We start from the raw sequence: 27,871 nt of genomic DNA on the forward strand, positions 1-27,871 counted from the left end.
TGTACAGCAAAGGTAAGACAGTGCTGACACAAGCACCTGATAATGACAAATAGTTGCGTGGGGAAGGACTTGTCTGGGATTTGAACCCGGGACCTCTCGCACCCTAAGCGAGAATCATACCCTAGACCAACAAGCCTTGACTGGCTATGAATTTAGCTGAAAAAACAACAACATAATTTTCTAGATCACTGACGAGAGTTGAAAATTAACACATTTCAATGAAATGCACCTGTAACGCCTGCGGGCTCGTCCGGGATTTGAACCCGGGACCTCTCGCACCCAAAGCGAGAATCATACCCCTAGACCAACGAGCCGCAATGTGATGGCTCAGGGGGAAAAAATATACATCCAACTGAGGCTAAATCTCCACAGCAGAAACGCGTTAGACAGTGAGGCCGACAAAGAATTGGTGAGGAAGCACATAAGGGCTCGTCCGGGATTTGAACCCGGGACCTCTCGCACCCAAAGCAAGAATCATACCCCTAGACCAACGAGCCGCTGAGTGCTCCCCTGGGTCTTGTTTTGTCAGGACCCCTTGCAGGCCTGAGCAAGTAAAAAATCTGGTCCAAAATTGGCTCTTTTCCTTCAATGCTAACAAAAGAGTTTCGTCTTTGTTTGTTTCGTTAGCGTCGATTCTTGCAGTAAAGTCTGGCGTTTGTTTCGGAAAGAAGGGCTCGTCCGGGAGTTGAACCCGGACCCTCTCGCACCCGAAGCGAGAATCATACCCCTAGACCAACGAGCCTGGGGCAAGGGTACCTTTTATTCAGTGCCTTTCTTCACAACAAATATTTAGAGTGGTCTGCAGGTAAGACCAATCTTTCAGCTTGGTTCCACTGCGCATCAACATTTCCTAAAGTAAGTCCTGGGTAACGAACTGCAGCAGTTCACCGGTGGCAGCTAGCAGCAAAAGTTGCAGAGTTTCACAGAACAGAGGGCTCGTCCGGGATTTGAACCCGGGACCTCTCGCACCCTAAGCGAGAATCATACCCCTAGACCAACGAGCCACGCTGCGCAAAAGCTTTTGTCGAGCGTTTTGTGCAGCAATATTTAACTGAAAGGAAAGGCAGGTCGGGTGGTGTTGAGTTGCAGAAAAGCTGCCGGCTACATGCTGTACAGCAAAGGAGAGACGGTGCTGACACAAACACATCATACTGACAGAAAGTTGCGTGGGAAAGGTCTCGTCCGGGATTTGAACCCCGGACCTCTCGCACCCTAAGCGAGAATCATACCCCTAGACCAACGAGCCACTCTGCTCAAACGCTTATGTCGAGCCTTCTGTGCAGCAATATTTAGCTGAAAGGAAAGGGAGGTGTGGTGTTGTTTAGTTGCAGAAAAGCTGCCGGCTATATGCTGTACAGCAAAGGTAAGACAGTGCTGACACAAGCACCTGATAATGACAAATAGTTGCGTGGGGAAGGACTTGTCTGGGATTTGAACCCGGGACCTCTCGCACCCTAAGTGAGAATCATATCCTAGACCAACAAGCCTTGACTGGCTATGAATTTAGCTGAAAAAACAACAACATAATTTTCTAGATCACTGACGAGAGTTGAAAATTAACACATTTCAATGAAATGCACCTGTAACGCCTGCGGGCTCGTCCGGGATTTGAACCCGGGATCTCTCGCACCCAAAGCGAGAATCATACCCCTAGACCAACGAGCCGCAATGTGATGGCTCAGGGGGAAAAAATATACATCCAACTGAGGCTAAATCTCCACAGCAGAAACGCGTTAGACAGTGAGGCCGACAAAGAATTGGTGAGGAAGCACATAAGGGCTCGTCCGGGATTTGAACCCGGGACCTCTCGCACCCAAAGCTAGAATCATACCCCTAGACCAACGAGCCGCTGAGTGCTCCCCTGGGTCTTGTTTTGTCAGGACCCCTTGCAGGCCTGAGCAAGTAAAAAATCTGGTCCAAAATTGGCTCTTTTCCTTCAATGCTAACAAAAGAGTTTCGTCTTTGTTTGTTTAGTTAGCGTCGATTCTTGCAGTAAAGTCTGGTGTTTGTTTCGGAAAGAAGGGCTCGTCCGGGAGTTGAACCCGGGACCTCTCGCACCCTAAGCGAGAATCATACCCCTAGACCAACGAGCCTGGGGCAAGGGTACCTTTTATTCAGTGCCTTTCTTCACAACAAATATTTAGAGTGGTCTGCAGGTAAGACCAATCTTTCAGCTTGGTTCCACTGCGCATCAACATTTCCTAAAGTAAGTCCTGGGTAACGAACTGCAGCAGTTCACCGGTGGCAGCTAGCAGCAAAAGTTGCAGAGTTTCACAGAACAGAGGGCTCGTCCGGGATTTGAACCCGGGACCTCTCGCACCCTAAGCGAGAATCATACCCCTAGACCAACGAGCCACGCTGCGCAAAAGCTTTTGTCGAGCGTTTTGTGCAGCAATATTTAACTGAAAGGAAAGGCAGGTCGGGTGGTGTTGAGTTGCAGAAAAGCTGCCGGCTACATGCTGTACAGCAAAGGAGAGACGATGCTGACACAAACACATCATACTGACAGAAAGTTGCGTGGGAAAGGTCTCGTCCGGGATTTGAACCCCGGACCTCTCGCACCCTAAGCGAGAATCATACCCCTAGACCAACGAGCCACTCTGCTCAAACGCTTATGTCGAGCCTTCTGTGCAGCAATATTTAGCTGAAAGGAAAGGGAGGTGTGGTGTTGTTTAGTTGCAGAAAAGCTGCCGGCTATATGCTGTACAGCAAAGGTAAGACAGTGCTGACACAAGCACCTGATAATGACAAATAGTTGCGTGGGGAAGGACTTGTCTGGGATTTGAACCCGGGACCTCTCGCACCCTAAGCGAGAATCATACCCTAGACCAACAAGCCTTGACTGGCTATGAATTTAGCTGAAAAAACAACAACATAATTTTCTAGATCACTGACGAGAGTTGAAAATTAACACATTTCAATGAAATGCACCTGTAACGCCTGCGGGCTCGTCCGGGATTTGAACCCGGGACCTCTCGCACCCAAAGCGAGAATCATACCCCTAGACCAACGAGCCGCAATGTGATGGCTCAGGGGGAAAAAATATACATCCAACTGAGGCTAAATCTCCACAGCAGAAACGCGTTAGACAGTGAGGCCGACAAAGAATTGGTGAGGAAGCACATAAGGGCTCGTCCGGGATTTGAACCCGGGACCTCTCGCACCCAAAGCGAGAATCATACCCCTAGACCAACGAGCCGCTGAGTGCTCCCCTGGGTCTTGTTTTGTCAGGACCCCTTGCAGGCCTGAGCAAGTAAAAAATCTGGTCCAAAATTGGCTCTTTTCCTTCAATGCTAACAAAAGAGTTTCGTCTTTGTTTGTTTCGTTAGCGTCGATTCTTGCAGTAAAGTCTGGCGTTTGTTTCGGAAAGAAGGGCTCGTCCGGGAGTTGAACCCGGGACCTCTCGCACCCGAAGCGAGAATCATACCCCTAGACCAACGAGCCTGGGGCAAGGGTACCTTTTATTCAGTGCCTTTCTTCACAACAAATATTTAGAGTGGTCTGCAGGTAAGACCAATCTTTCAGCTTGGTTCCACTGCGCATCAACATTTCCTAAAGTAAGTCCTGGGTAACGAACTGCAGCAGTTCACCGGTGGCAGCTAGCAGCAAAAGTTGCAGAGTTTCACAGAACAGAGGGCTCGTCCGGGATTTGAACCCGGGACCTCTCGCACCCTAAGCGAGAATCATACCCCTAGACCAACGAGCCACGCTGCGCAAAAGCTTTTGTCGAGCGTTTTGTGCAGCAATATTTAACTGAAAGGAAAGGCAGGTCGGGTGGTGTTGAGTTGCAGAAAAGCTGCCGGCTACATGCTGTACAGCAAAGGAGAGACGGTGCTGACACAAACACATCATACTGACAGAAAGTTGCGTGGGAAAGGTCTCGTCCGGGATTTGAACCCCGGACCTCTCGCACCCTAAGCGAGAATCATACCCCTAGACCAACGAGCCACTCTGCTCAAACGCTTATGTCGAGCCTTCTGTGCAGCAATATTTAGCTGAAAGGAAAGGGAGGTGTGGTGTTGTTTAGTTGCAGAAAAGCTGCCGGCTATATGCTGTACAGCAAAGGTAAGACAGTGCTGACACAAGCACCTGATAATGACAAATAGTTGCGTGGGGAAGGACTTGTCTGGGATTTGAACCCGGGACCTCTCGCACCCTAAGCGAGAATCATACCCTAGACCAACAAGCCTTGACTGGCTATGAATTTAGCTGAAAAAACAACAACATAATTTTCTAGATCACTGACGAGAGTTGAAAATTAACACATTTCAATGAAATGCACCTGTAACGCCTGCGGGCTCGTCCGGGATTTGAACCCGGGACCTCTCGCACCCAAAGCGAGAATCATACCCCTAGACCAACGAGCCGCAATGTGATGGCTCAGGGGGAAAAAATATACATCCAACTGAGGCTAAATCTCCACAGCAGAAACGCGTTAGACAGTGAGGCCGACAAAGAATTGGTGAGGAAGCACATAAGGGCTCGTCCGGGATTTGAACCCGGGACCTCTCGCACCCAAAGCAAGAATCATACCCCTAGACCAACGAGCCGCTGAGTGCTCCCCTGGGTCTTGTTTTGTCAGGACCCCTTGCAGGCCTGAGCAAGTAAAAAATCTGGTCCAAAATTGGCTCTTTTCCTTCAATGCTAACAAAAGAGTTTCGTCTTTGTTTGTTTCGTTAGCGTCGATTCTTGCAGTAAAGTCTGGCGTTTGTTTCGGAAAGAAGGGCTCGTCCGGGAGTTGAACCCGGACCCTCTCGCACCCGAAGCGAGAATCATACCCCTAGACCAACGAGCCTGGGGCAAGGGTACCTTTTATTCAGTGCCTTTCTTCACAACAAATATTTAGAGTGGTCTGCAGGTAAGACCAATCTTTCAGCTTGGTTCCACTGCGCATCAACATTTCCTAAAGTAAGTCCTGGGTAACGAACTGCAGCAGTTCACCGGTGGCAGCTAGCAGCAAAAGTTGCAGAGTTTCACAGAACAGAGGGCTCGTCCGGGATTTGAACCCGGGACCTCTCGCACCCTAAGCGAGAATCATACCCCTAGACCAACGAGCCACGCTGCGCAAAAGCTTTTGTCGAGCGTTTTGTGCAGCAATATTTAACTGAAAGGAAAGGCAGGTCGGGTGGTGTTGAGTTGCAGAAAAGCTGCCGGCTACATGCTGTACAGCAAAGGAGAGACGGTGCTGACACAAACACATCATACTGACAGAAAGTTGCGTGGGAAAGGTCTCGTCCGGGATTTGAACCCCGGACCTCTCGCACCCTAAGCGAGAATCATACCCCTAGACCAACGAGCCACTCTGCTCAAACGCTTATGTCGAGCCTTCTGTGCAGCAATATTTAGCTGAAAGGAAAGGGAGGTGTGGTGTTGTTTAGTTGCAGAAAAGCTGCCGGCTATATGCTGTACAGCAAAGGTAAGACAGTGCTGACACAAGCACCTGATAATGACAAATAGTTGCGTGGGGAAGGACTTGTCTGGGATTTGAACCCGGGACCTCTCGCACCCTAAGTGAGAATCATATCCTAGACCAACAAGCCTTGACTGGCTATGAATTTAGCTGAAAAAACAACAACATAATTTTCTAGATCACTGACGAGAGTTGAAAATTAACACATTTCAATGAAATGCACCTGTAACGCCTGCGGGCTCGTCCGGGATTTGAACCCGGGATCTCTCGCACCCAAAGCGAGAATCATACCCCTAGACCAACGAGCCGCAATGTGATGGCTCAGGGGGAAAAAATATACATCCAACTGAGGCTAAATCTCCACAGCAGAAACGCGTTAGACAGTGAGGCCGACAAAGAATTGGTGAGGAAGCACATAAGGGCTCGTCCGGGATTTGAACCCGGGACCTCTCGCACCCAAAGCTAGAATCATACCCCTAGACCAACGAGCCGCTGAGTGCTCCCCTGGGTCTTGTTTTGTCAGGACCCCTTGCAGGCCTGAGCAAGTAAAAAATCTGGTCCAAAATTGGCTCTTTTCCTTCAATGCTAACAAAAGAGTTTCGTCTTTGTTTGTTTAGTTAGCGTCGATTCTTGCAGTAAAGTCTGGTGTTTGTTTCGGAAAGAAGGGCTCGTCCGGGAGTTGAACCCGGGACCTCTCGCACCCTAAGCGAGAATCATACCCCTAGACCAACGAGCCTGGGGCAAGGGTACCTTTTATTCAGTGCCTTTCTTCACAACAAATATTTAGAGTGGTCTGCAGGTAAGACCAATCTTTCAGCTTGGTTCCACTGCGCATCAACATTTCCTAAAGTAAGTCCTGGGTAACGAACTGCAGCAGTTCACCGGTGGCAGCTAGCAGCAAAAGTTGCAGAGTTTCACAGAACAGAGGGCTCGTCCGGGATTTGAACCCGGGACCTCTCGCACCCTAAGCGAGAATCATACCCCTAGACCAATGAGCCTGGGGCAAGGGTACCTTTTATTCAGTGCCTTTCTTCACAACAAATATTTAGAGTGGTCTGCAGGTAAGACCAATCTTTCAGCTTGGTTCCACTGCGCATCAACATTTCCTAAAGTAAGTCCTGGGTAACGAACTGCAGCAGTTCACCGGTGGCAGCTAGCAGCAAAAGTTGCAGAGTTTCACAGAACAGAGGGCTCGTCCGGGATTTGAACCCGGGACCTCTCGCACCCTAAGCGAGAATCATACCCCTAGACCTACGAGCCACGCTGTGCAAAAGCTTTTGTCGAGCGTTTTGTGCAGCAATATTTAACTGAAAGGAAAGGCAGGTCGGGTGGTGTTGAGTTGCAGAAAAGCTGCCGGCTACATGCTGTACAGCAAAGGAGAGACGATGCTGACACAAACACATCATACTGACAGAAAGTTGCGTGGGAAAGGTCTTGTCCGGGATTTGAACCCCGGACCTCTCGCACCCTAAGCGAGAATCATACCCCTAGACCAACGAGCCACTCTGCTCAAACGCTTATGTCGAGCCTTCTGTGCAGCAATATTTAGCTGAAAGGAAAGGGAGGTGTAGTGTTGTTTAGTTGCAGAAAAGCTGCCGGCTATATGCTGTACAGCAAAGGTAAGACAGTGCTGACACAAGCACCTGATAATGACAAATAGTTGCGTGGGGAAGGACTTGTCTGGGATTTGAACCCGGGACCTCTCGCACCCTAAGCGAGAATCATACCCTAGACCAACAAGCCTTGACTGGCTATGAATTTAGCTGAAAAAACATCAACATAATTTTCTAGATCACTGACGAGAGTTGAAAATTAACACATTTCAATGAAATGCACCTGTAACGCCTGCGGGCTCGTCCGGGATTTGAACCCGGGACCTCTCGCACCCAAAGCGAGAATCATACCCCTAGACCAACGAGCCGCAATGTGATGGCTCAGGGGGAAAAAATATACATCCAACTGAGGCTAAATCTCCACAGCAGAAACGCGTTAGACAGTGAGGCCGACAAAGAATTGGTGAGGAAGCACATAAGGGCTCGTCCGGGATTTGAACCCGGGACCTCTCGCACCCAAAGCGAGAATCATACCCCTAGACCAACGAGCCGCTGAGTGCTCCCCTGGGTCTTGTTTTGTCAGGACCCCTTGCAGGCCTGAGCAAGTAAAAAATCTGGTCCAAAATTGGCTCTTTTCCTTCAATGCTAACAAAAGAGTTTCGTCTTTGTTTGTTTCGTTAGCGTCGATTCTTGCAGTAAAGTCTGGCGTTTGTTTCGGAAAGAAGGGCTCGTCCGGGAGTTGAACCCGGACCCTCTCGCACCCGAAGCGAGAATCATACCCCTAGACCAACGAGCCTGGGGCAAGGGTACCTTTTATTCAGTGCCTTTCTTCACAACAAATATTTAGAGTGGTCTGCAGGTAAGACCAATCTTTCAGCTTGGTTCCACTGCGCATCAACATTTCCTAAAGTAAGTCCTGGGTAACGAACTGCAGCAGTTCACCGGTGGCAGCTAGCAGCAAAAGTTGCAGAGTTTCACAGAACAGAGGGCTCGTCCGGGATTTGAACCCGGGACCTCTCGCACCCTAAGCGAGAATCATACCCCTAGACCAACGAGCCACGCTGCGCAAAAGCTTTTGTCGAGCGTTTTGTGCAGCAATATTTAACTGAAAGGAAAGGCAGGTCGGGTGGTGTTGAGTTGCAGAAAAGCTGCCGGCTACATGCTGTACAGCAAAGGAGAGACGATGCTGACACAAACACATCATACTGACAGAAAGTTGCGTGGGAAAGGTCTTGTCCGGGATTTGAACCCCGGACCTCTCGCACCCTAAGCGAGAATCATACCCCTAGACCAACGAGCCACTCTGCTCAAACGCTTATGTCGAGCCTTCTGTGCAGCAATATTTAGCTGAAAGGAAAGGGAGGTGTAGTGTTGTTTAGTTGCAGAAAAGCTGCCGGCTATATGCTGTACAGCAAAGGTAAGACAGTGCTGACACAAGCACCTGATAATGACAAATAGTTGCGTGGGGAAGGACTTGTCTGGGATTTGAACCCGGGACCTCTCGCACCCTAAGCGAGAATCATACCCTAGACCAACAAGCCTTGACTGGCTATGAATTTAGCTGAAAAAACATCAACATAATTTTCTAGATCACTGACGAGAGTTGAAAATTAACACATTTCAATGAAATGCACCTGTAACGCCTGCGGGCTCGTCCGGGATTTGAACCCGGGACCTCTCGCACCCAAAGCGAGAATCATACCCCTAGACCAACGAGCCGCAATGTGATGGCTCAGGGGGAAAAAATATACATCCAACTGAGGCTAAATCTCCACAGCAGAAACGCGTTAGACAGTGAGGCCGACAAAGAATTGGTGAGGAAGCACATAAGGGCTCGTCCGGGATTTGAACCCGGGACCTCTCGCACCCAAAGCGAGAATCATACCCCTAGACCAACGAGCCGCTGAGTGCTCCCCTGGGTCTTGTTTTGTCAGGACCCCTTGCAGGCCTGAGCAAGTAAAAAATCTGGTCCAAAATTGGCTCTTTTCCTTCAATGCTAACAAAAGAGTTTCGTCTTTGTTTGTTTCGTTAGCGTCGATTCTTGCAGTAAAGTCTGGCGTTTGTTTCGGAAAGAAGGGCTCGTCCGGGAGTTGAACCCGGACCCTCTCGCACCCGAAGCGAGAATCATACCCCTAGACCAACGAGCCTGGGGCAAGGGTACCTTTTATTCAGTGCCTTTCTTCACAACAAATATTTAGAGTGGTCTGCAGGTAAGACCAATCTTTCAGCTTGGTTCCACTGCGCATCAACATTTCCTAAAGTAAGTCCTGGGTAACGAACTGCAGCAGTTCACCGGTGGCAGCTAGCAGCAAAAGTTGCAGAGTTTCACAGAACAGAGGGCTCGTCCGGGATTTGAACCCGGGACCTCTCGCACCCTAAGCGAGAATCATACCCCTAGACCAACGAGCCACGCTGCGCAAAAGCTTTTGTCGAGCGTTTTGTGCAGCAATATTTAACTGAAAGGAAAGGCAGGTCGGGTGGTGTTGAGTTGCAGAAAAGCTGCCGGCTACATGCTGTACAGCAAAGGAGAGACGGTGCTGACACAAACACATCATACTGACAGAAAGTTGCGTGGGAAAGGTCTCGTCCGGGATTTGAACCCCGGACCTCTCGCACCCTAAGCGAGAATCATACCCCTAGACCAACGAGCCACTCTGCTCAAACGCTTATGTCGAGCCTTCTGTGCAGCAATATTTAGCTGAAAGGAAAGGGAGGTGTGGTGTTGTTTAGTTGCAGAAAAGCTGCCGGCTATATGCTGTACAGCAAAGGTAAGACAGTGCTGACACAAGCACCTGATAATGACAAATAGTTGCGTGGGGAAGGACTTGTCTGGGATTTGAACCCGGGACCTCTCGCACCCTAAGTGAGAATCATATCCTAGACCAACAAGCCTTGACTGGCTATGAATTTAGCTGAAAAAACAACAACATAATTTTCTAGATCACTGACGAGAGTTGAAAATTAACACATTTCAATGAAATGCACCTGTAACGCCTGCGGGCTCGTCCGGGATTTGAACCCGGGATCTCTCGCACCCAAAGCGAGAATCATACCCCTAGACCAACGAGCCGCAATGTGATGGCTCAGGGGGAAAAAATATACATCCAACTGAGGCTAAATCTCCACAGCAGAAACGCGTTAGACAGTGAGGCCGACAAAGAATTGGTGAGGAAGCACATAAGGGCTCGTCCGGGATTTGAACCCGGGACCTCTCGCACCCAAAGCTAGAATCATACCCCTAGACCAACGAGCCGCTGAGTGCTCCCCTGGGTCTTGTTTTGTCAGGACCCCTTGCAGGCCTGAGCAAGTAAAAAATCTGGTCCAAAATTGGCTCTTTTCCTTCAATGCTAACAAAAGAGTTTCGTCTTTGTTTGTTTAGTTAGCGTCGATTCTTGCAGTAAAGTCTGGTGTTTGTTTCGGAAAGAAGGGCTCGTCCGGGAGTTGAACCCGGGACCTCTCGCACCCTAAGCGAGAATCATACCCCTAGACCAACGAGCCTGGGGCAAGGGTACCTTTTATTCAGTGCCTTTCTTCACAACAAATATTTAGAGTGGTCTGCAGGTAAGACCAATCTTTCAGCTTGGTTCCACTGCGCATCAACATTTCCTAAAGTAAGTCCTGGGTAACGAACTGCAGCAGTTCACCGGTGGCAGCTAGCAGCAAAAGTTGCAGAGTTTCACAGAACAGAGGGCTCGTCCGGGATTTGAACCCGGGACCTCTCGCACCCTAAGCGAGAATCATACCCCTAGACCAATGAGCCTGGGGCAAGGGTACCTTTTATTCAGTGCCTTTCTTCACAACAAATATTTAGAGTGGTCTGCAGGTAAGACCAATCTTTCAGCTTGGTTCCACTGCGCATCAACATTTCCTAAAGTAAGTCCTGGGTAACGAACTGCAGCAGTTCACCGGTGGCAGCTAGCAGCAAAAGTTGCAGAGTTTCACAGAACAGAGGGCTCGTCCGGGATTTGAACCCGGGACCTCTCGCACCCTAAGCGAGAATCATACCCCTAGACCTACGAGCCACGCTGTGCAAAAGCTTTTGTCGAGCGTTTTGTGCAGCAATATTTAACTGAAAGGAAAGGCAGGTCGGGTGGTGTTGAGTTGCAGAAAAGCTGCCGGCTACATGCTGTACAGCAAAGGAGAGACGATGCTGACACAAACACATCATACTGACAGAAAGTTGCGTGGGAAAGGTCTTGTCCGGGATTTGAACCCCGGACCTCTCGCACCCTAAGCGAGAATCATACCCCTAGACCAACGAGCCACTCTGCTCAAACGCTTATGTCGAGCCTTCTGTGCAGCAATATTTAGCTGAAAGGAAAGGGAGGTGTAGTGTTGTTTAGTTGCAGAAAAGCTGCCGGCTATATGCTGTACAGCAAAGGTAAGACAGTGCTGACACAAGCACCTGATAATGACAAATAGTTGCGTGGGGAAGGACTTGTCTGGGATTTGAACCCGGGACCTCTCGCACCCTAAGCGAGAATCATACCCTAGACCAACAAGCCTTGACTGGCTATGAATTTAGCTGAAAAAACATCAACATAATTTTCTAGATCACTGACGAGAGTTGAAAATTAACACATTTCAATGAAATGCACCTGTAACGCCTGCGGGCTCGTCCGGGATTTGAACCCGGGACCTCTCGCACCCAAAGCGAGAATCATACCCCTAGACCAACGAGCCGCAATGTGATGGCTCAGGGGGAAAAAATATACATCCAACTGAGGCTAAATCTCCACAGCAGAAACGCGTTAGACAGTGAGGCCGACAAAGAATTGGTGAGGAAGCACATAAGGGCTCGTCCGGGATTTGAACCCGGGACCTCTCGCACCCAAAGCGAGAATCATACCCCTAGACCAACGAGCCGCTGAGTGCTCCCCTGGGTCTTGTTTTGTCAGGACCCCTTGCAGGCCTGAGCAAGTAAAAAATCTGGTCCAAAATTGGCTCTTTTCCTTCAATGCTAACAAAAGAGTTTCGTCTTTGTTTGTTTCGTTAGCGTCGATTCTTGCAGTAAAGTCTGGCGTTTGTTTCGGAAAGAAGGGCTCGTCCGGGAGTTGAACCCGGACCCTCTCGCACCCGAAGCGAGAATCATACCCCTAGACCAACGAGCCTGGGGCAAGGGTACCTTTTATTCAGTGCCTTTCTTCACAACAAATATTTAGAGTGGTCTGCAGGTAAGACCAATCTTTCAGCTTGGTTCCACTGCGCATCAACATTTCCTAAAGTAAGTCCTGGGTAACGAACTGCAGCAGTTCACCGGTGGCAGCTAGCAGCAAAAGTTGCAGAGTTTCACAGAACAGAGGGCTCGTCCGGGATTTGAACCCGGGACCTCTCGCACCCTAAGCGAGAATCATACCCCTAGACCAACGAGCCACGCTGCGCAAAAGCTTTTGTCGAGCGTTTTGTGCAGCAATATTTAACTGAAAGGAAAGGCAGGTCGGGTGGTGTTGAGTTGCAGAAAAGCTGCCGGCTACATGCTGTACAGCAAAGGAGAGACGATGCTGACACAAACACATCATACTGACAGAAAGTTGCGTGGGAAAGGTCTTGTCCGGGATTTGAACCCCGGACCTCTCGCACCCTAAGCGAGAATCATACCCCTAGACCAACGAGCCACTCTGCTCAAACGCTTATGTCGAGCCTTCTGTGCAGCAATATTTAGCTGAAAGGAAAGGGAGGTGTAGTGTTGTTTAGTTGCAGAAAAGCTGCCGGCTATATGCTGTACAGCAAAGGTAAGACAGTGCTGACACAAGCACCTGATAATGACAAATAGTTGCGTGGGGAAGGACTTGTCTGGGATTTGAACCCGGGACCTCTCGCACCCTAAGCGAGAATCATACCCTAGACCAACAAGCCTTGACTGGCTATGAATTTAGCTGAAAAAACATCAACATAATTTTCTAGATCACTGACGAGAGTTGAAAATTAACACATTTCAATGAAATGCACCTGTAACGCCTGCGGGCTCGTCCGGGATTTGAACCCGGGACCTCTCGCACCCAAAGCGAGAATCATACCCCTAGACCAACGAGCCGCAATGTGATGGCTCAGGGGGAAAAAATATACATCCAACTGAGGCTAAATCTCCACAGCAGAAACGCGTTAGACAGTGAGGCCGACAAAGAATTGGTGAGGAAGCACATAAGGGCTCGTCCGGGATTTGAACCCGGGACCTCTCGCACCCAAAGCGAGAATCATACCCCTAGACCAACGAGCCGCTGAGTGCTCCCCTGGGTCTTGTTTTGTCAGGACCCCTTGCAGGCCTGAGCAAGTAAAAAATCTGGTCCAAAATTGGCTCTTTTCCTTCAATGCTAACAAAAGAGTTTCGTCTTTGTTTGTTTCGTTAGCGTCGATTCTTGCAGTAAAGTCTGGCGTTTGTTTCGGAAAGAAGGGCTCGTCCGGGAGTTGAACCCGGACCCTCTCGCACCCGAAGCGAGAATCATACCCCTAGACCAACGAGCCTGGGGCAAGGGTACCTTTTATTCAGTGCCTTTCTTCACAACAAATATTTAGAGTGGTCTGCAGGTAAGACCAATCTTTCAGCTTGGTTCCACTGCGCATCAACATTTCCTAAAGTAAGTCCTGGGTAACGAACTGCAGCAGTTCACCGGTGGCAGCTAGCAGCAAAAGTTGCAGAGTTTCACAGAACAGAGGGCTCGTCCGGGATTTGAACCCGGGACCTCTCGCACCCTAAGCGAGAATCATACCCCTAGACCAACGAGCCACGCTGCGCAAAAGCTTTTGTCGAGCGTTTTGTGCAGCAATATTTAACTGAAAGGAAAGGCAGGTCGGGTGGTGTTGAGTTGCAGAAAAGCTGCCGGCTACATGCTGTACAGCAAAGGAGAGACGGTGCTGACACAAACACATCATACTGACAGAAAGTTGCGTGGGAAAGGTCTCGTCCGGGATTTGAACCCCGGACCTCTCGCACCCTAAGCGAGAATCATACCCCTAGACCAACGAGCCACTCTGCTCAAACGCTTATGTCGAGCCTTCTGTGCAGCAATATTTAGCTGAAAGGAAAGGGAGGTGTGGTGTTGTTTAGTTGCAGAAAAGCTGCCGGCTATATGCTGTACAGCAAAGGTAAGACAGTGCTGACACAAGCACCTGATAATGACAAATAGTTGCGTGGGGAAGGACTTGTCTGGGATTTGAACCCGGGACCTCTCGCACCCTAAGCGAGAATCATATCCTAGACCAACAAGCCTTGACTGGCTATGAATTTAGCTGAAAAAACAACAACATAATTTTCTAGATCACTGACGAGAGTTGAAAATTAACACATTTCAATGAAATGCACCTGTAACGCCTGCGGGCTCGTCCGGGATTTGAACCCGGGATCTCTCGCACCCAAAGCGAGAATCATACCCCTAGACCAACGAGCCGCAATGTGATGGCTCAGGGGGAAAAAATATACATCCAACTGAGGCTAAATCTCCACAGCAGAAACGCGTTAGACAGTGAGGCCGACAAAGAATTGGTGAGGAAGCACATAAGGGCTCGTCCGGGATTTGAACCCGGGACCTCTCGCACCCAAAGCTAGAATCATACCCCTAGACCAACGAGCCGCTGAGTGCTCCCCTGGGTCTTGTTTTGTCAGGACCCCTTGCAGGCCTGAGCAAGTAAAAAATCTGGTCCAAAATTGGCTCTTTTCCTTCAATGCTAACAAAAGAGTTTCGTCTTTGTTTGTTTAGTTAGCGTCGATTCTTGCAGTAAAGTCTGGTGTTTGTTTCGGAAAGAAGGGCTCGTCCGGGAGTTGAACCCGGGACCTCTCGCACCCTAAGCGAGAATCATACCCCTAGACCAACGAGCCTGGGGCAAGGGTACCTTTTATTCAGTGCCTTTCTTCACAACAAATATTTAGAGTGGTCTGCAGGTAAGACCAATCTTTCAGCTTGGTTCCACTGCGCATCAACATTTCCTAAAGTAAGTCCTGGGTAACGAACTGCAGCAGTTCACCGGTGGCAGCTAGCAGCAAAAGTTGCAGAGTTTCACAGAACAGAGGGCTCGTCCGGGATTTGAACCCGGGACCTCTCGCACCCTAAGCGAGAATCATACCCCTAGACCAATGAGCCTGGGGCAAGGGTACCTTTTATTCAGTGCCTTTCTTCACAACAAATATTTAGAGTGGTCTGCAGGTAAGACCAATCTTTCAGCTTGGTTCCACTGCGCATCAACATTTCCTAAAGTAAGTCCTGGGTAACGAACTGCAGCAGTTCACCGGTGGCAGCTAGCAGCAAAAGTTGCAGAGTTTCACAGAACAGAGGGCTCGTCCGGGATTTGAACCCGGGACCTCTCGCACCCTAAGCGAGAATCATACCCCTAGACCTACGAGCCACGCTGTGCAAAAGCTTTTGTCGAGCGTTTTGTGCAGCAATATTTAACTGAAAGGAAAGGCAGGTCGGGTGGTGTTGAGTTGCAGAAAAGCTGCCGGCTACATGCTGTACAGCAAAGGAGAGACGATGCTGACACAAACACATCATACTGACAGAAAGTTGCGTGGGAAAGGTCTTGTCCGGGATTTGAACCCCGGACCTCTCGCACCCTAAGCGAGAATCATACCCCTAGACCAACGAGCCACTCTGCTCAAACGCTTATGTCGAGCCTTCTGTGCAGCAATATTTAGCTGAAAGGAAAGGGAGGTGTAGTGTTGTTTAGTTGCAGAAAAGCTGCCGGCTATATGCTGTACAGCAAAGGTAAGACAGTGCTGACACAAGCACCTGATAATGACAAATAGTTGCGTGGGGAAGGACTTGTCTGGGATTTGAACCCGGGACCTCTCGCACCCTAAGCGAGAATCATACCCTAGACCAACAAGCCTTGACTGGCTATGAATTTAGCTGAAAAAACATCAACATAATTTTCTAGATCACTGACGAGAGTTGAAAATTAACACATTTCAATGAAATGCACCTGTAACGCCTGCGGGCTCGTCCGGGATTTGAACCCGGGACCTCTCGCACCCAAAGCGAGAATCATACCCCTAGACCAACGAGCCGCAATGTGATGGCTCAGGGGGAAAAAATATACATCCAACTGAGGCTAAATCTCCACAGCAGAAACGCGTTAGACAGTGAGGCCGACAAAGAATTGGTGAGGAAGCACATAAGGGCTCGTCCGGGATTTGAACCCGGGACCTCTCGCACCCAAAGCGAGAATCATACCCCTAGACCAACGAGCCGCTGAGTGCTCCCCTGGGTCTTGTTTTGTCAGGACCCCTTGCAGGCCTGAGCAAGTAAAAAATCTGGTCCAAAATTGGCTCTTTTCCTTCAATGCTAACAAAAGAGTTTCGTCTTTGTTTGTTTCGTTAGCGTCGATTCTTGCAGTAAAGTCTGGCGTTTGTTTCGGAAAGAAGGGCTCGTCCGGGAGTTGAACCCGGGACCTCTCGCACCCGAAGCGAGAATCATACCCCTAGACCAACGAGCCTGGGGCAAGGGAACCTTTTATTCAGTGCCTTTCTTCACAACAAATATTTAGAGTGGTCTGCAGGTAAGACCAATCTTTCAGCTTGGTTCAACTGCGCATCAACATTTCCTAAAGTAAGTCCTGGGTAACGAACTGCAGCAGTTCACCGGTGGCAGCTAGCAGCAAAAGTTGCAGAGTTTCACAGAACAGAGGGCTCGTCCGGGATTTGAACCCGGGACCTCTCGCACCCTAAGCGAGAATCATACCCCTAGACCAACGAGCCTGGGGCAAGGGTACCTTTTATTCAGTGCCTTTCTTCACAACAAATATTTAGAGTGGTCTGCAGGTAAGACCAATCTTTCAGCTTGGTTCCACTGCGCATCAACATTTCCTAAAGTAAGTCCTGGGTAACGAACTGCAGCAGTTCACCGGTGGCAGCTAGCAGCAAAAGTTGCAGAGTTTCACAGAACAGAGGGCTCGTCCGGGATTTGAACCCGGGACCTCTCGCACCCTAAGCGAGAATCATACCCCTAGACCAACGAGCCTGGGGCAAGGGTACCTTTTATTCAGTGCCTTTCTTCACAACAAATATTTAGAGTGGTCTGCAGGTAAGACCAATCTTTCAGCTTGGTTCCACTGCGCATCAACATTTCCTAAAGTAAGTCCTGGGTAACGAACTGCAGCAGTTCACCGGTGGCAGCTAGCAGCAAAAGTTGCAGAGTTTCACAGAACAGAGGGCTCGTCCGGGATTTGAACCCGGGACCTCTCGCACCCTAAGCGAGAATCATACCCCTAGACCAACGAGCCTGGGGCATGGGTACCTTTTATTCAGTGCCTTTCTTCACAACAAATATTTAGAGTGGTCTGCAGGTAAGACCAATCTCTCAGCTTGGTTCCACTGCGCATCAACATTTCCTAAAGTAAGTCCTGGGTAACGAACTGCAGCAGTTCACCGGTGGCAGCTAGCAGCAAAAGTTGCAGAGTTTCACAGAACAGAGGGCTCGTCCGGGATTTGAACCCGGGACCTCTCGCACCCTAAGCGAGAATCATACCCCTAGACCAACGAGCCTGGGGCAAGGGTACCTTTTATTCAGTGCTTTTCTTCACAACAAATATTTAGAGTGGTCTGCAGGTAAGACCAATCTTTCAGCTTGGTTCCACTGCGCATCAACATTTCCTAAAGTAAGTCCTGGGTAACGAACTGCAGCAGTTCACCGGTGGCAGCTAGCAGCAAAAGTTGCAGAGTTTCACAGAACAGAGGGCTCGTCCGGGATTTGAACCCGGGACCTCTCGCACCCTAAGCGAGAATCATACCCCTAGACCAACGAGGCTGGGGCAAGGGTACCTTTTATTCAGTGCCTTTCTTCACAACAAATATTTAGAGTGGTCTGCAGGTAAGACCAATCTTTCAGCTTGGTTCCACTGCGCATCAACATTTCCTAAAGTAAGTCCTGGGTAACGAACTGCAGCAGTTCACCGGTGGCAGCTAGCAGCAAAAGTTGCAGAGTTTCACAGAACAGACGGCTCGTCCGGGATTTGAACCCGGGACCTCTCGCACCCTAAGCGAGAATCATACCCCTAGACCAACGAGCCACGCTGCGCAAAAGCTTTTGTCGAGCGTTTTGTGCAGCAATATTTAACTGAAAGGAAAGGCAGGTCGGGTGGTGTTGAGTTGCAGAAAAGCTGCCGGCTACATGCTGTACAGCAAAGGAGAGACGATGCTGACACAAACACATCATACTGACAGAAAGTTGCGTGGGAAAGGTCTCGTCCGGGATTTGAACCCCGGACCTCTCGCACCCTAAGCGAGAATCATACCCCTAGACCAACGAGCCACTCTGCTCAAACGCTTATGTCGAGCCTTCTGTGCAGCAATATTTAGCTGAAAGGAAAGGGAGGTGTGGTGTTGTTTAGTTGCAGAAAAGCTGCCGGCTATATGCTGTACAGCAAAGGTAAGACAGTGCTGACACAAGCACCTGATAATGACAAATAGTTGCGTGGGGAAGGACTTGTCTGGGATTTGAACCCGGGACCTCTCGCACCCTAAGCGAGAATCATACCCTAGACCAACAAGCCTTGACTGGCTATGAATTTAGCTGAAAAAACAACAACATAATTTTCTAGATCACTGACGAGAGTTGAAAATTAACACATTTCAATGAAATGCACCTGTAACGCCTGCAGGCTCGTCCGGGATTTGAACCCGGGACCTCTCGCACCCAAAGCGAGAATCATACCCCTAGACCAACGAGCCGCAACGTGATGGTTCAGGGGGAAAAAATATACATCCAACTGAGGCTAAATCTCCACAGCAGAAACGCGTTAGACAGTGAGGCCGACAAAGAATTGGTGAGGAAGCACAAAAGGGCTCGTCCGGGATTTGAACCCGGGACCTCTCGCACCCAAAGCGAGAATCATACCCCTAGACCAACGAGCCGCTGAGTGCTCCCCTGGGTCTTGTTTTGTCAGGACCCCTTGCAGGCCTGAGCAAGTAAAAAATCTGGTCCAAAATTGGCTCTTTTCCTTCAATGCTAACAAAAGAGTTTCGTCTTTGTTTGTTTCGTTAGCGTCGATTCTTGCAGTAAAGTCTGGCGTTTGTTTCGGAAAGAAGGGCTCGTCCGGGAGTTGAACCCGGGACCTCTCGCACCCGAAGCGAGAATCATACCCCTAGACCAACGAGCCTGGGGCAAGGGTACCTTTTATTCAGTGCCTTTCTTCACAACAAATATTTAGAGTGGTCTGCAGGTAAGACCAATCTTTCAGCTTGGTTCCACTGCGCATCAACATTTCCTAAAGTAAGTCCTGGGTAACGAACTGCAGCAGTTCACCGGTGGCAGCTAGCAGCAAAAGTTGCAGAGTTTCACAGAACAGAGGGCTCGTCCGGGATTTGAACCCGGGACCTCTCGCACCCTAAGCGAGAATCATACCCCTAGACCAACGAGCCTGGGGCAAGGGTACCTTTTATTCAGTGCCTTTCTTCACAACAAATATTTAGAGTGGTCTGCAGGTAAGACCAATCTTTCAGCTTGGTTCCACTGCGCATCAACATTTCCTAAAGTAAGTCCTGGGTAACGAACTGCAGCAGTTCACCGGTGGCAGCTAGCAGCAAAAGTTGCAGAGTTTCACAGAACAGAGGGCTCGTCCGGGATTTGAACCCGGGACCTCTCGCACCCTAAGCGAGAATCATACCCCTAGACCAACGAGCCACGCTTTGCAAAAGCTTTTGTCGAGCGATTTGTGCAGCAATATTTAACTGAAAGGAAAGGCAGGTCGGGTGGTGTTGAGTTGCAGAAAAGCTGCCGGCTACATGCTGTACAGCAAAGGAGAGACGGTGCTGAAACAAACACATCATACTGACAGAAAGTTGCGTGGGAAAGGTCTCGTCCGGGATTTGAACCCCGGACCTCTCGCACCCTAAGCGAGAATCATACCCCTAGACCAACGAGCCACTCTGCTCAAACGCTTATGTCGAGCCTTCTGTGCAGCAATATTTAGCTGAAAGGAAAGGGAGGTGTGGTGTTGTTTAGTTGCAGAAAAGCTGCCGGCTATATGCTGTACAGCAAAGGTAAGACAGTGCTGACACAAGCACCTGATAATGACAAATAGTTGCGTGGGGAAGGACTTGTCTGGGATTTGAACCTGGGACCTCTCGCACCCTAAGCGAGAATAATACCCTAGACCAACAAGCCTTGACTGGCTATGAATTTAGCTGAAAAAACAACAACATAATTTTCTAGATCACTGACGAGAGTTGAAAATTAACACATTTCAATGAAATGCACCTGTAACGCCTGCGGGCTCGTCCGGGATTTGAACCCGGGACCTCTCGCACCCAAAGCGAGAATCATACCCCTAGACCAACGAGCCGCAATGTGATGGCTCAGGGGGAAAAAATATACATCCAACTGAGGCTAAATCTCCACAGCAGAAACGGGTTAGACAGTGAGGCCGACAAAGAATTGGTGAGGAAGCACAAAAGGGCTCGTCCGGGATTTGAACCCGGGACCTCTCGCACCCAAAGCGAGAATCATACCCCTAGACCAACGAGCCGCTGAGTGCTCCCCTGGGTCTTGTTTTGTCAGGACCCCTTGCAGGCCTGAGCAAGTAAAAAATCTGGTCCAAAATTGGCTCTTTTCCTTCAATGCTAACAAAAGAGTTTCGTCTTTGTTTGTTTCGTTAGCGTCGATTCTTGCAGTAAAGTCTGGCGTTTGTTTCGGAAAGAAGGGCTCGTCCGGGAGTTGAACCCGGGACCTCTCGCACCCGAAGCGAGAATCATACCCCTAGACCAACGAGCCTGGGGCAAGGGTACCTTTTATTCAGTGCCTTTCTTCACAACAAATATTTAGAGTGGTCTGCAGGTAAGACCAATCTTTCAGCTTGGTTCCACTGCGCATCAACATTTCCTAAAGTAAGTCCTGGGTAACGAACTGCAGCAGTTCACCGGTGGCAGCTAGCAGCAAAAGTTGCAGAGTTTCACAGAACAGAGGGCTCGTCCGGGATTTGAACCCGGGACCTCTCGCACCCTAAGCGAGAATCATACCCCTAGACCAACGAGCCACGCTTTGCAAAAGCTTTTGTCGAGCGATTTGTGCAGCAATATTTAACTGAAAGGAAAGGCAGGTCGGGTGGTGTTGAGTTGCAGAAAAGCTGCCGGCTACATGCTGTACAGCAAAGGAGAGACGGTGCTGAAACAAACACATCATACTGACAGAAAGTTGCGTGGGAAAGGTCTCGTCCGGGATTTGAACCCCGGACCTCTCGCACCCTAAGCGAGAATCATACCCCTAGACCAACGAGCCACTCTGCTCAAACGCTTATGTCGAGCCTTCTGTGCAGCAATATTTAGCTGAAAGGAAAGGGAGGTGTGGTGTTGTTTAGTTGCAGAAAAGCTGCCGGCTATATGCTGTACAGCAAAGGTAAGACAGTGCTGACACAAGCACCTGATAATGACAAATAGTTGCGTGGGGAAGGACTTGTCTGGGATTTGAACCTGGGACCTCTCGCACCCTAAGCGAGAATAATACCCTAGACCAACAAGCCTTGACTGGCTATGAATTTAGCTGAAAAAACAACAACATAATTTTCTAGATCACTGACGAGAGTTGAAAATTAACACATTTCAATGAAATGCACCTGTAACGCCTGCGGGCTCGTCCGGGATTTGAACCCGGGACCTCTCGCACCCAAAGCGAGAATCATACCCCTAGACCAACGAGCCGCAATGTGATGGCTCAGGGGGAAAAAATATACATCCAACTGAGGCTAAATCTCCACAGCAGAAACGGGTTAGACAGTGAGGCCGACAAAGAATTGGTGAGGAAGCACAAAAGGGCTCGTCCGGGATTTGAACCCGGGACCTCTCGCACCCAAAGCGAGAATCATACCCCTAGACCAACGAGCCGCTGAGTGCTCCCCTGGGTCTTGTTTTGTCAGGACCCCTTGCAGGCCTGAGCAAGTAAAAAATCTGGTCCAAAATTGGCTCTTTTCCTTCAATGCTAACAAAAGAGTTTCGTCTTTGTTTGTTTCGTTAGCGTCGATTCTTGCAGTAAAGTCTGGCGTTTGTTTCGGAAAGAAGGGCTCGTCCGGGAGTTGAACCCGGGACCTCTCGCACCCGAAGCGAGAATCATACCCCTAGACCAACGAGCCTGGGGCAAGGGTACCTTTTATTCAGTGCCTTTCTTCACAACAAATATTTAGAGTGGTCTGCAGGTAAGACCAATCTTTCAGCTTGGTTCCACTGCGCATCAACATTTCCTAAAGTAAGTCCTGGGTAACGAACTGCAGCAGTTCACCGGTGGCAGCTAGCAGCAAAAGTTGCAGAGTTTCACAGAACAGAGGGCTCGTCCGGGATTTGAACCCGGGACCTCTCGCACCCTAAGCGAGAATCATACCCCTAGACCAACGAGCCACGCTTTGCAAAAGCTTTTGTCGAGCGATTTGTGCAGCAATATTTAACTGAAAGGAAAGGCAGGTCGGGTGGTGTTGAGTTGCAGAAAAGCTGCCGGCTACATGCTGTACAGCAAAGGAGAGACGGTGCTGAAACAAACACATCATACTGACAGAAAGTTGCGTGGGAAAGGTCTCGTCCGGGATTTGAACCCCGGACCTCTCGCACCCTAAGCGAGAATCATACCCCTAGACCAACGAGCCACTCTGCTCAAACGCTTATGTCGAGCCTTCTGTGCAGCAATATTTAGCTGAAAGGAAAGGGAGGTGTGGTGTTGTTTAGTTGCAGAAAAGCTGCCGGCTATATGCTGTACAGCAAAGGTAAGACAGTGCTGACACAAGCACCTGATAATGACAAATAGTTGCGTGGGGAAGGACTTGTCTGGGATTTGAACCTGGGACCTCTCGCACCCTAAGCGAGAATAATACCCTAGACCAACAAGCCTTGACTGGCTATGAATTTAGCTGAAAAAACAACAACATAATTTTCTAGATCACTGACGAGAGTTGAAAATTAACACATTTCAATGAAATGCACCTGTAACGCCTGCGGGCTCGTCCGGGATTTGAACCCGGGACCTCTCGCACCCAAAGCGAGAATCATACCCCTAGACCAACGAGCCGCAATGTGATGGCTCAGGGGGAAAAAATATACATCCAACTGAGGCTAAATCTCCACAGCAGAAACGGGTTAGACAGTGAGGCCGACAAAGAATTGGTGAGGAAGCACAAAAGGGCTCGTCCGGGATTTGAACCCGGGACCTCTCGCACCCAAAGCGAGAATCATACCCCTAGACCAACGAGCCGCTGAGTGCTCCCCTGGGTCTTGTTTTGTCAGGACCCCTTGCAGGCCTGAGCAAGTAAAAAATCTGGTCCAAAATTGGCTCTTTTCCTTCAATGCTAACAAAAGAGTTTCGTCTTTGTTTGTTTCGTTAGCGTCGATTCTTGCAGTAAAGTCTGGCGTTTGTTTCGGAAAGAAGGGCTCGTCCGGGAGTTGAACCCGGGACCTCTCGCACCCGAAGCGAGAATCATACCCCTAGACCAACGAGCCTGGGGCAAGGGTACCTTTTATTCAGTGCCTTTCTTCACAACAAATATTTAGAGTGGTCTGCAGGTAAGACCAATCTTTCAGCTTGGTTCCACTGCGCATCAACATTTCCTAAAGTAAGTCCTGGGTAACGAACTGCAGCAGTTCACCGGTGGCAGCTAGCAGCAAAAGTTGCAGAGTTTCACAGAACAGAGGGCTCGTCCGGGATTTGAACCCGGGACCTCTCGCACCCTAAGCGAGAATCATACCCCTAGACCAACGAGCCACGCTTTGCAAAAGCTTTTGTCGAGCGATTTGTGCAGCAATATTTAACTGAAAGGAAAGGCAGGTCGGGTGGTGTTGAGTTGCAGAAAAGCTGCCGGCTACATGCTGTACAGCAAAGGAGAGACGGTGCTGAAACAAACACATCATACTGACAGAAAGTTGCGTGGGAAAGGTCTCGTCCGGGATTTGAACCCCGGACCTCTCGCACCCTAAGCGAGAATCATACCCCTAGACCAACGAGCCACTCTGCTCAAACGCTTATGTCGAGCCTTCTGTGCAGCAATATTTAGCTGAAAGGAAAGGGAGGTGTGGTGTTGTTTAGTTGCAGAAAAGCTGCCGGCTATATGCTGTACAGCAAAGGTAAGACAGTGCTGACACAAGCACCTGATAATGACAAATAGTTGCGTGGGGAAGGACTTGTCTGGGATTTGAACCTGGGACCTCTCGCACCCTAAGCGAGAATAATACCCTAGACCAACAAGCCTTGACTGGCTATGAATTTAGCTGAAAAAACAACAACATAATTTTCTAGATCACTGACGAGAGTTGAAAATTAACACATTTCAATGAAATGCACCTGTAACGCCTGCGGGCTCGTCCGGGATTTGAACCCGGGACCTCTCGCACCCAAAGCGAGAATCATACCCCTAGACCAACGAGCCGCAATGTGATGGCTCAGGGGGAAAAAATATACATCCAACTGAGGCTAAATCTCCACAGCAGAAACGGGTTAGACAGTGAGGCCGACAAAGAATTGGTGAGGAAGCACAAAAGGGCTCGTCCGGGATTTGAACCCGGGACCTCTCGCACCCAAAGCGAGAATCATACCCCTAGACCAACGAGCCGCTGAGTGCTCCCCTGGGTCTTGTTTTGTCAGGACCCCTTGCAGGCCTGAGCAAGTAAAAAATCTGGTCCAAAATTGGCTCTTTTCCTTCAATGCTAACAAAAGAGTTTCGTCTTTGTTTGTTTCGTTAGCGTCGATTCTTGCAGTAAAGTCTGGCGTTTGTTTCGGAAAGAAGGGCTCGTCCGGGAGTTGAACCCGGGACCTCTCGCACCCGAAGCGAGAATCATACCCCTAGACCAACGAGCCTGGGGCAAGGGTACCTTTTATTCAGTGCCTTTCTTCACAACAAATATTTAGAGTGGTCTGCAGGTAAGACCAATCTTTCAGCTTGGTTCCACTGCGCATCAACATTTCCTAAAGTAAGTCCTGGGTAACGAACTGCAGCAGTTCACCGGTGGCAGCTAGCAGCAAAAGTTGCAGAGTTTCACAGAACAGAGGGCTCGTCCGGGATTTGAACCCGGGACCTCTCGCACCCTAAGCGAGAATCATACCCCTAGACCAACGAGCCACGCTTTGCAAAAGCTTTTGTCGAGCGATTTGTGCAGCAATATTTAACTGAAAGGAAAGGCAGGTCGGGTGGTGTTGAGTTGCAGAAAAGCTGCCGGCTACATGCTGTACAGCAAAGGAGAGACGGTGCTGAAACAAACACATCATACTGACAGAAAGTTGCGTGGGAAAGGTCTCGTCCGGGATTTGAACCCCGGACCTCTCGCACCCTAAGCGAGAATCATACCCCTAGACCAACGAGCCACTCTGCTCAAACGCTTATGTCGAGCCTTCTGTGCAGCAATATTTAGCTGAAAGGAAAGGGAGGTGTGGTGTTGTTTAGTTGCAGAAAAGCTGCCGGCTATATGCTGTACAGCAAAGGTAAGACAGTGCTGACACAAGCACCTGATAATGACAAATAGTTGCGTGGGGAAGGACTTGTCTGGGATTTGAACCTGGGACCTCTCGCACCCTAAGCGAGAATAATACCCTAGACCAACAAGCCTTGACTGGCTATGAATTTAGCTGAAAAAACAACAACATAATTTTCTAGATCACTGACGAGAGTTGAAAATTAACACATTTCAATGAAATGCACCTGTAACGCCTGCGGGCTCGTCCGGGATTTGAACCCGGGACCTCTCGCACCCAAAGCGAGAATCATACCCCTAGACCAACGAGCCGCAATGTGATGGCTCAGGGGGAAAAAATATACATCCAACTGAGGCTAAATCTCCACAGCAGAAACGGGTTAGACAGTGAGGCCGACAAAGAATTGGTGAGGAAGCACAAAAGGGCTCGTCCGGGATTTGAACCCGGGACCTCTCGCACCCAAAGCGAGAATCATACCCCTAGACCAACGAGCCGCTGAGTGCTCCCCTGGGTCTTGTTTTGTCAGGACCCCTTGCAGGCCTGAGCAAGTAAAAAATCTGGTCCAAAATTGGCTCTTTTCCTTCAATGCTAACAAAAGAGTTTCGTCTTTGTTTGTTTCGTTAGCGTCGATTCTTGCAGTAAAGTCTGGCGTTTGTTTCGGAAAGAAGGGCTCGTCCGGGAGTTGAACCCGGGACCTCTCGCACCCGAAGCGAGAATCATACCCCTAGACCAACGAGCCTGGGGCAAGGGTACCTTTTATTCAGTGCCTTTCTTCACAACAAATATTTAGAGTGGTCTGCAGGTAAGACCAATCTTTCAGCTTGGTTCCACTGCGCATCAACATTTCCTAAAGTAAGTCCTGGGTAACGAACTGCAGCAGTTCACCGGTGGCAGCTAGCAGCAAAAGTTGCAGAGTTTCACAGAACAGAGGGCTCGTCCGGGATTTGAACCCGGGACCTCTCGCACCCTAAGCGAGAATCATACCCCTAGACCAACGAGCCACGCTTTGCAAAAGCTTTTGTCGAGCGATTTGTGCAGCAATATTTAACTGAAAGGAAAGGCAGGTCGGGTGGTGTTGAGTTGCAGAAAAGCTGCCGGCTACATGCTGTACAGCAAAGGAGAGACGGTGCTGAAACAAACACATCATACTGACAGAAAGTTGCGTGGGAAAGGTCTCGTCCGGGATTTGAACCCCGGACCTCTCGCACCCTAAGCGAGAATCATACCCCTAGACCAACGAGCCACTCTGCTCAAACGCTTATGTCGAGCCTTCTGTGCAGCAATATTTAGCTGAAAGGAAAGGGAGGTGTGGTGTTGTTTAGTTGCAGAAAAGCTGCCGGCTATATGCTGTACAGCAAAGGTAAGACAGTGCTGACACAAGCACCTGATAATGACAAATAGTTGCGTGGGGAAGGACTTGTCTGGGATTTGAACCTGGGACCTCTCGCACCCTAAGCGAGAATAATACCCTAGACCAACAAGCCTTGACTGGCTATGAATTTAGCTGAAAAAACAACAACATAATTTTCTAGATCACTGACGAGAGTTGAAAATTAACACATTTCAATGAAATGCACCTGTAACGCCTGCGGGCTCGTCCGGGATTTGAACCCGGGACCTCTCGCACCCAAAGCGAGAATCATACCCCTAGACCAACGAGCCGCAATGTGATGGCTCAGGGGGAAAAAATATACATCCAACTGAGGCTAAATCTCCACAGCAGAAACGGGTTAGACAGTGAGGCCGACAAAGAATTGGTGAGGAAGCACAAAAGGGCTCGTCCGGGATTTGAACCCGGGACCTCTCGCACCCAAAGCGAGAATCATACCCCTAGACCAACGAGCCGCTGAGTGCTCCCCTGGGTCTTGTTTTGTCAGGACCCCTTGCAGGCCTGAGCAAGTAAAAAATCTGGTCCAAAATTGGCTCTTTTCCTTCAATGCTAACAAAAGAGTTTCGTCTTTGTTTGTTTCGTTAGCGTCGATTCTTGCAGTAAAGTCTGGCGTTTGTTTCGGAAAGAAGGGCTCGTCCGGGAGTTGAACCCGGGACCTCTCGCACCCGAAGCGAGAATCATACCCCTAGACCAACGAGCCTGGGGCAAGGGTACCTTTTATTCAGTGCCTTTCTTCACAACAAATATTTAGAGTGGTCTGCAGGTAAGACCAATCTTTCAGCTTGGTTCCACTGCGCATCAACATTTCCTAAAGTAAGTCCTGGGTAACGAACTGCAGCAGTTCACCGGTGGCAGCTAGCAGCAAAAGTTGCAGAGTTTCACAGAACAGAGGGCTCGTCCGGGATTTGAACCCGGGACCTCTCGCACCCTAAGCGAGAATCATACCCCTAGACCAACGAGCCACGCTTTGCAAAAGCTTTTGTCGAGCGATTTGTGCAGCAATATTTAACTGAAAGGAAAGGCAGGTCGGGTGGTGTTGAGTTGCAGAAAAGCTGCCGGCTACATGCTGTACAGCAAAGGAGAGACGGTGCTGAAACAAACACATCATACTGACAGAAAGTTGCGTGGGAAAGGTCTCGTCCGGGATTTGAAC

The 27,871-nt window shown here is 49.4% G+C and overlaps 64 non-coding genes across 64 annotated transcripts; all 64 read right to left on the bottom strand.

Annotated features, from left to right (window-relative positions):
- Positions 1 to 242: 242 nt before the first annotated feature.
- On the bottom strand, positions 243 to 314 carry trnap-ugg. The gene has a single exon. It is a non-coding gene; the product is annotated as a tRNA-Pro (tRNA).
- A 356-nt stretch (positions 315 to 670) lies between these two features.
- Positions 671 to 742, bottom strand: trnap-cgg. The gene has a single exon. It is a non-coding gene; the product is annotated as a tRNA-Pro (tRNA).
- Positions 743 to 932: 190 nt separating this feature from the next.
- Positions 933 to 1,004, bottom strand: trnap-agg. Its single transcript has one exon. It is a non-coding gene; the product is annotated as a tRNA-Pro (tRNA).
- Positions 1,005 to 2,283: 1,279 nt separating this feature from the next.
- On the bottom strand, positions 2,284 to 2,355 carry trnap-agg. Its single transcript has one exon. It is a non-coding gene; the product is annotated as a tRNA-Pro (tRNA).
- Positions 2,356 to 2,944: 589 nt separating this feature from the next.
- trnap-ugg lies at positions 2,945 to 3,016 on the bottom strand. The gene has a single exon. It is a non-coding gene; the product is annotated as a tRNA-Pro (tRNA).
- A 111-nt stretch (positions 3,017 to 3,127) lies between these two features.
- On the bottom strand, positions 3,128 to 3,199 carry trnap-ugg. Its single transcript has one exon. It is a non-coding gene; the product is annotated as a tRNA-Pro (tRNA).
- Positions 3,200 to 3,372: 173 nt separating this feature from the next.
- On the bottom strand, positions 3,373 to 3,444 carry trnap-cgg. Its single transcript has one exon. It is a non-coding gene; the product is annotated as a tRNA-Pro (tRNA).
- A 190-nt stretch (positions 3,445 to 3,634) lies between these two features.
- trnap-agg lies at positions 3,635 to 3,706 on the bottom strand. The gene has a single exon. It is a non-coding gene; the product is annotated as a tRNA-Pro (tRNA).
- Positions 3,707 to 4,295: 589 nt separating this feature from the next.
- Positions 4,296 to 4,367, bottom strand: trnap-ugg. Its single transcript has one exon. It is a non-coding gene; the product is annotated as a tRNA-Pro (tRNA).
- Positions 4,368 to 4,723: 356 nt separating this feature from the next.
- Positions 4,724 to 4,795, bottom strand: trnap-cgg. The gene has a single exon. It is a non-coding gene; the product is annotated as a tRNA-Pro (tRNA).
- Positions 4,796 to 4,985: 190 nt separating this feature from the next.
- On the bottom strand, positions 4,986 to 5,057 carry trnap-agg. The gene has a single exon. It is a non-coding gene; the product is annotated as a tRNA-Pro (tRNA).
- A 2,202-nt stretch (positions 5,058 to 7,259) lies between these two features.
- trnap-ugg lies at positions 7,260 to 7,331 on the bottom strand. Its single transcript has one exon. It is a non-coding gene; the product is annotated as a tRNA-Pro (tRNA).
- Positions 7,332 to 7,442: 111 nt separating this feature from the next.
- On the bottom strand, positions 7,443 to 7,514 carry trnap-ugg. Its single transcript has one exon. It is a non-coding gene; the product is annotated as a tRNA-Pro (tRNA).
- Positions 7,515 to 7,687: 173 nt separating this feature from the next.
- On the bottom strand, positions 7,688 to 7,759 carry trnap-cgg. Its single transcript has one exon. It is a non-coding gene; the product is annotated as a tRNA-Pro (tRNA).
- A 190-nt stretch (positions 7,760 to 7,949) lies between these two features.
- Positions 7,950 to 8,021, bottom strand: trnap-agg. The gene has a single exon. It is a non-coding gene; the product is annotated as a tRNA-Pro (tRNA).
- A 589-nt stretch (positions 8,022 to 8,610) lies between these two features.
- On the bottom strand, positions 8,611 to 8,682 carry trnap-ugg. The gene has a single exon. It is a non-coding gene; the product is annotated as a tRNA-Pro (tRNA).
- Positions 8,683 to 8,793: 111 nt separating this feature from the next.
- On the bottom strand, positions 8,794 to 8,865 carry trnap-ugg. Its single transcript has one exon. It is a non-coding gene; the product is annotated as a tRNA-Pro (tRNA).
- Positions 8,866 to 9,038: 173 nt separating this feature from the next.
- trnap-cgg lies at positions 9,039 to 9,110 on the bottom strand. The gene has a single exon. It is a non-coding gene; the product is annotated as a tRNA-Pro (tRNA).
- Positions 9,111 to 9,300: 190 nt separating this feature from the next.
- Positions 9,301 to 9,372, bottom strand: trnap-agg. The gene has a single exon. It is a non-coding gene; the product is annotated as a tRNA-Pro (tRNA).
- A 2,202-nt stretch (positions 9,373 to 11,574) lies between these two features.
- On the bottom strand, positions 11,575 to 11,646 carry trnap-ugg. The gene has a single exon. It is a non-coding gene; the product is annotated as a tRNA-Pro (tRNA).
- Positions 11,647 to 11,757: 111 nt separating this feature from the next.
- trnap-ugg lies at positions 11,758 to 11,829 on the bottom strand. Its single transcript has one exon. It is a non-coding gene; the product is annotated as a tRNA-Pro (tRNA).
- A 173-nt stretch (positions 11,830 to 12,002) lies between these two features.
- On the bottom strand, positions 12,003 to 12,074 carry trnap-cgg. The gene has a single exon. It is a non-coding gene; the product is annotated as a tRNA-Pro (tRNA).
- A 190-nt stretch (positions 12,075 to 12,264) lies between these two features.
- Positions 12,265 to 12,336, bottom strand: trnap-agg. The gene has a single exon. It is a non-coding gene; the product is annotated as a tRNA-Pro (tRNA).
- A 589-nt stretch (positions 12,337 to 12,925) lies between these two features.
- On the bottom strand, positions 12,926 to 12,997 carry trnap-ugg. Its single transcript has one exon. It is a non-coding gene; the product is annotated as a tRNA-Pro (tRNA).
- Positions 12,998 to 13,108: 111 nt separating this feature from the next.
- trnap-ugg lies at positions 13,109 to 13,180 on the bottom strand. Its single transcript has one exon. It is a non-coding gene; the product is annotated as a tRNA-Pro (tRNA).
- A 173-nt stretch (positions 13,181 to 13,353) lies between these two features.
- On the bottom strand, positions 13,354 to 13,425 carry trnap-cgg. The gene has a single exon. It is a non-coding gene; the product is annotated as a tRNA-Pro (tRNA).
- A 190-nt stretch (positions 13,426 to 13,615) lies between these two features.
- On the bottom strand, positions 13,616 to 13,687 carry trnap-agg. The gene has a single exon. It is a non-coding gene; the product is annotated as a tRNA-Pro (tRNA).
- A 2,202-nt stretch (positions 13,688 to 15,889) lies between these two features.
- Positions 15,890 to 15,961, bottom strand: trnap-ugg. Its single transcript has one exon. It is a non-coding gene; the product is annotated as a tRNA-Pro (tRNA).
- Positions 15,962 to 16,072: 111 nt separating this feature from the next.
- On the bottom strand, positions 16,073 to 16,144 carry trnap-ugg. The gene has a single exon. It is a non-coding gene; the product is annotated as a tRNA-Pro (tRNA).
- Positions 16,145 to 16,317: 173 nt separating this feature from the next.
- On the bottom strand, positions 16,318 to 16,389 carry trnap-cgg. The gene has a single exon. It is a non-coding gene; the product is annotated as a tRNA-Pro (tRNA).
- A 190-nt stretch (positions 16,390 to 16,579) lies between these two features.
- Positions 16,580 to 16,651, bottom strand: trnap-agg. The gene has a single exon. It is a non-coding gene; the product is annotated as a tRNA-Pro (tRNA).
- Positions 16,652 to 16,841: 190 nt separating this feature from the next.
- Positions 16,842 to 16,913, bottom strand: trnap-agg. Its single transcript has one exon. It is a non-coding gene; the product is annotated as a tRNA-Pro (tRNA).
- A 190-nt stretch (positions 16,914 to 17,103) lies between these two features.
- Positions 17,104 to 17,175, bottom strand: trnap-agg. The gene has a single exon. It is a non-coding gene; the product is annotated as a tRNA-Pro (tRNA).
- Positions 17,176 to 17,365: 190 nt separating this feature from the next.
- trnap-agg lies at positions 17,366 to 17,437 on the bottom strand. Its single transcript has one exon. It is a non-coding gene; the product is annotated as a tRNA-Pro (tRNA).
- A 452-nt stretch (positions 17,438 to 17,889) lies between these two features.
- trnap-agg lies at positions 17,890 to 17,961 on the bottom strand. Its single transcript has one exon. It is a non-coding gene; the product is annotated as a tRNA-Pro (tRNA).
- A 589-nt stretch (positions 17,962 to 18,550) lies between these two features.
- Positions 18,551 to 18,622, bottom strand: trnap-ugg. Its single transcript has one exon. It is a non-coding gene; the product is annotated as a tRNA-Pro (tRNA).
- A 111-nt stretch (positions 18,623 to 18,733) lies between these two features.
- trnap-ugg lies at positions 18,734 to 18,805 on the bottom strand. The gene has a single exon. It is a non-coding gene; the product is annotated as a tRNA-Pro (tRNA).
- Positions 18,806 to 18,978: 173 nt separating this feature from the next.
- On the bottom strand, positions 18,979 to 19,050 carry trnap-cgg. The gene has a single exon. It is a non-coding gene; the product is annotated as a tRNA-Pro (tRNA).
- Positions 19,051 to 19,240: 190 nt separating this feature from the next.
- Positions 19,241 to 19,312, bottom strand: trnap-agg. Its single transcript has one exon. It is a non-coding gene; the product is annotated as a tRNA-Pro (tRNA).
- A 190-nt stretch (positions 19,313 to 19,502) lies between these two features.
- On the bottom strand, positions 19,503 to 19,574 carry trnap-agg. Its single transcript has one exon. It is a non-coding gene; the product is annotated as a tRNA-Pro (tRNA).
- Positions 19,575 to 20,163: 589 nt separating this feature from the next.
- On the bottom strand, positions 20,164 to 20,235 carry trnap-ugg. Its single transcript has one exon. It is a non-coding gene; the product is annotated as a tRNA-Pro (tRNA).
- A 111-nt stretch (positions 20,236 to 20,346) lies between these two features.
- On the bottom strand, positions 20,347 to 20,418 carry trnap-ugg. Its single transcript has one exon. It is a non-coding gene; the product is annotated as a tRNA-Pro (tRNA).
- Positions 20,419 to 20,591: 173 nt separating this feature from the next.
- Positions 20,592 to 20,663, bottom strand: trnap-cgg. Its single transcript has one exon. It is a non-coding gene; the product is annotated as a tRNA-Pro (tRNA).
- Positions 20,664 to 20,853: 190 nt separating this feature from the next.
- trnap-agg lies at positions 20,854 to 20,925 on the bottom strand. The gene has a single exon. It is a non-coding gene; the product is annotated as a tRNA-Pro (tRNA).
- A 589-nt stretch (positions 20,926 to 21,514) lies between these two features.
- On the bottom strand, positions 21,515 to 21,586 carry trnap-ugg. Its single transcript has one exon. It is a non-coding gene; the product is annotated as a tRNA-Pro (tRNA).
- Positions 21,587 to 21,697: 111 nt separating this feature from the next.
- trnap-ugg lies at positions 21,698 to 21,769 on the bottom strand. The gene has a single exon. It is a non-coding gene; the product is annotated as a tRNA-Pro (tRNA).
- A 173-nt stretch (positions 21,770 to 21,942) lies between these two features.
- On the bottom strand, positions 21,943 to 22,014 carry trnap-cgg. Its single transcript has one exon. It is a non-coding gene; the product is annotated as a tRNA-Pro (tRNA).
- A 190-nt stretch (positions 22,015 to 22,204) lies between these two features.
- On the bottom strand, positions 22,205 to 22,276 carry trnap-agg. Its single transcript has one exon. It is a non-coding gene; the product is annotated as a tRNA-Pro (tRNA).
- A 589-nt stretch (positions 22,277 to 22,865) lies between these two features.
- Positions 22,866 to 22,937, bottom strand: trnap-ugg. Its single transcript has one exon. It is a non-coding gene; the product is annotated as a tRNA-Pro (tRNA).
- Positions 22,938 to 23,048: 111 nt separating this feature from the next.
- Positions 23,049 to 23,120, bottom strand: trnap-ugg. Its single transcript has one exon. It is a non-coding gene; the product is annotated as a tRNA-Pro (tRNA).
- Positions 23,121 to 23,293: 173 nt separating this feature from the next.
- Positions 23,294 to 23,365, bottom strand: trnap-cgg. Its single transcript has one exon. It is a non-coding gene; the product is annotated as a tRNA-Pro (tRNA).
- Positions 23,366 to 23,555: 190 nt separating this feature from the next.
- On the bottom strand, positions 23,556 to 23,627 carry trnap-agg. Its single transcript has one exon. It is a non-coding gene; the product is annotated as a tRNA-Pro (tRNA).
- Positions 23,628 to 24,216: 589 nt separating this feature from the next.
- Positions 24,217 to 24,288, bottom strand: trnap-ugg. Its single transcript has one exon. It is a non-coding gene; the product is annotated as a tRNA-Pro (tRNA).
- Positions 24,289 to 24,399: 111 nt separating this feature from the next.
- trnap-ugg lies at positions 24,400 to 24,471 on the bottom strand. Its single transcript has one exon. It is a non-coding gene; the product is annotated as a tRNA-Pro (tRNA).
- Positions 24,472 to 24,644: 173 nt separating this feature from the next.
- Positions 24,645 to 24,716, bottom strand: trnap-cgg. Its single transcript has one exon. It is a non-coding gene; the product is annotated as a tRNA-Pro (tRNA).
- Positions 24,717 to 24,906: 190 nt separating this feature from the next.
- On the bottom strand, positions 24,907 to 24,978 carry trnap-agg. The gene has a single exon. It is a non-coding gene; the product is annotated as a tRNA-Pro (tRNA).
- A 589-nt stretch (positions 24,979 to 25,567) lies between these two features.
- trnap-ugg lies at positions 25,568 to 25,639 on the bottom strand. Its single transcript has one exon. It is a non-coding gene; the product is annotated as a tRNA-Pro (tRNA).
- Positions 25,640 to 25,750: 111 nt separating this feature from the next.
- Positions 25,751 to 25,822, bottom strand: trnap-ugg. The gene has a single exon. It is a non-coding gene; the product is annotated as a tRNA-Pro (tRNA).
- A 173-nt stretch (positions 25,823 to 25,995) lies between these two features.
- On the bottom strand, positions 25,996 to 26,067 carry trnap-cgg. Its single transcript has one exon. It is a non-coding gene; the product is annotated as a tRNA-Pro (tRNA).
- Positions 26,068 to 26,257: 190 nt separating this feature from the next.
- Positions 26,258 to 26,329, bottom strand: trnap-agg. Its single transcript has one exon. It is a non-coding gene; the product is annotated as a tRNA-Pro (tRNA).
- Positions 26,330 to 26,918: 589 nt separating this feature from the next.
- On the bottom strand, positions 26,919 to 26,990 carry trnap-ugg. Its single transcript has one exon. It is a non-coding gene; the product is annotated as a tRNA-Pro (tRNA).
- Positions 26,991 to 27,101: 111 nt separating this feature from the next.
- Positions 27,102 to 27,173, bottom strand: trnap-ugg. The gene has a single exon. It is a non-coding gene; the product is annotated as a tRNA-Pro (tRNA).
- Positions 27,174 to 27,346: 173 nt separating this feature from the next.
- trnap-cgg lies at positions 27,347 to 27,418 on the bottom strand. Its single transcript has one exon. It is a non-coding gene; the product is annotated as a tRNA-Pro (tRNA).
- A 190-nt stretch (positions 27,419 to 27,608) lies between these two features.
- trnap-agg lies at positions 27,609 to 27,680 on the bottom strand. The gene has a single exon. It is a non-coding gene; the product is annotated as a tRNA-Pro (tRNA).
- Positions 27,681 to 27,871: the final 191 nt, after the last annotated feature.

The sequence above is a fragment of the Alosa sapidissima genome, chromosome 8 (assembly GCF_018492685.1).
Source record: "Alosa sapidissima isolate fAloSap1 chromosome 8, fAloSap1.pri, whole genome shotgun sequence".
In the NCBI taxonomy this organism is placed as follows: Eukaryota; Metazoa; Chordata; class Actinopteri; order Clupeiformes; family Clupeidae; genus Alosa; species Alosa sapidissima.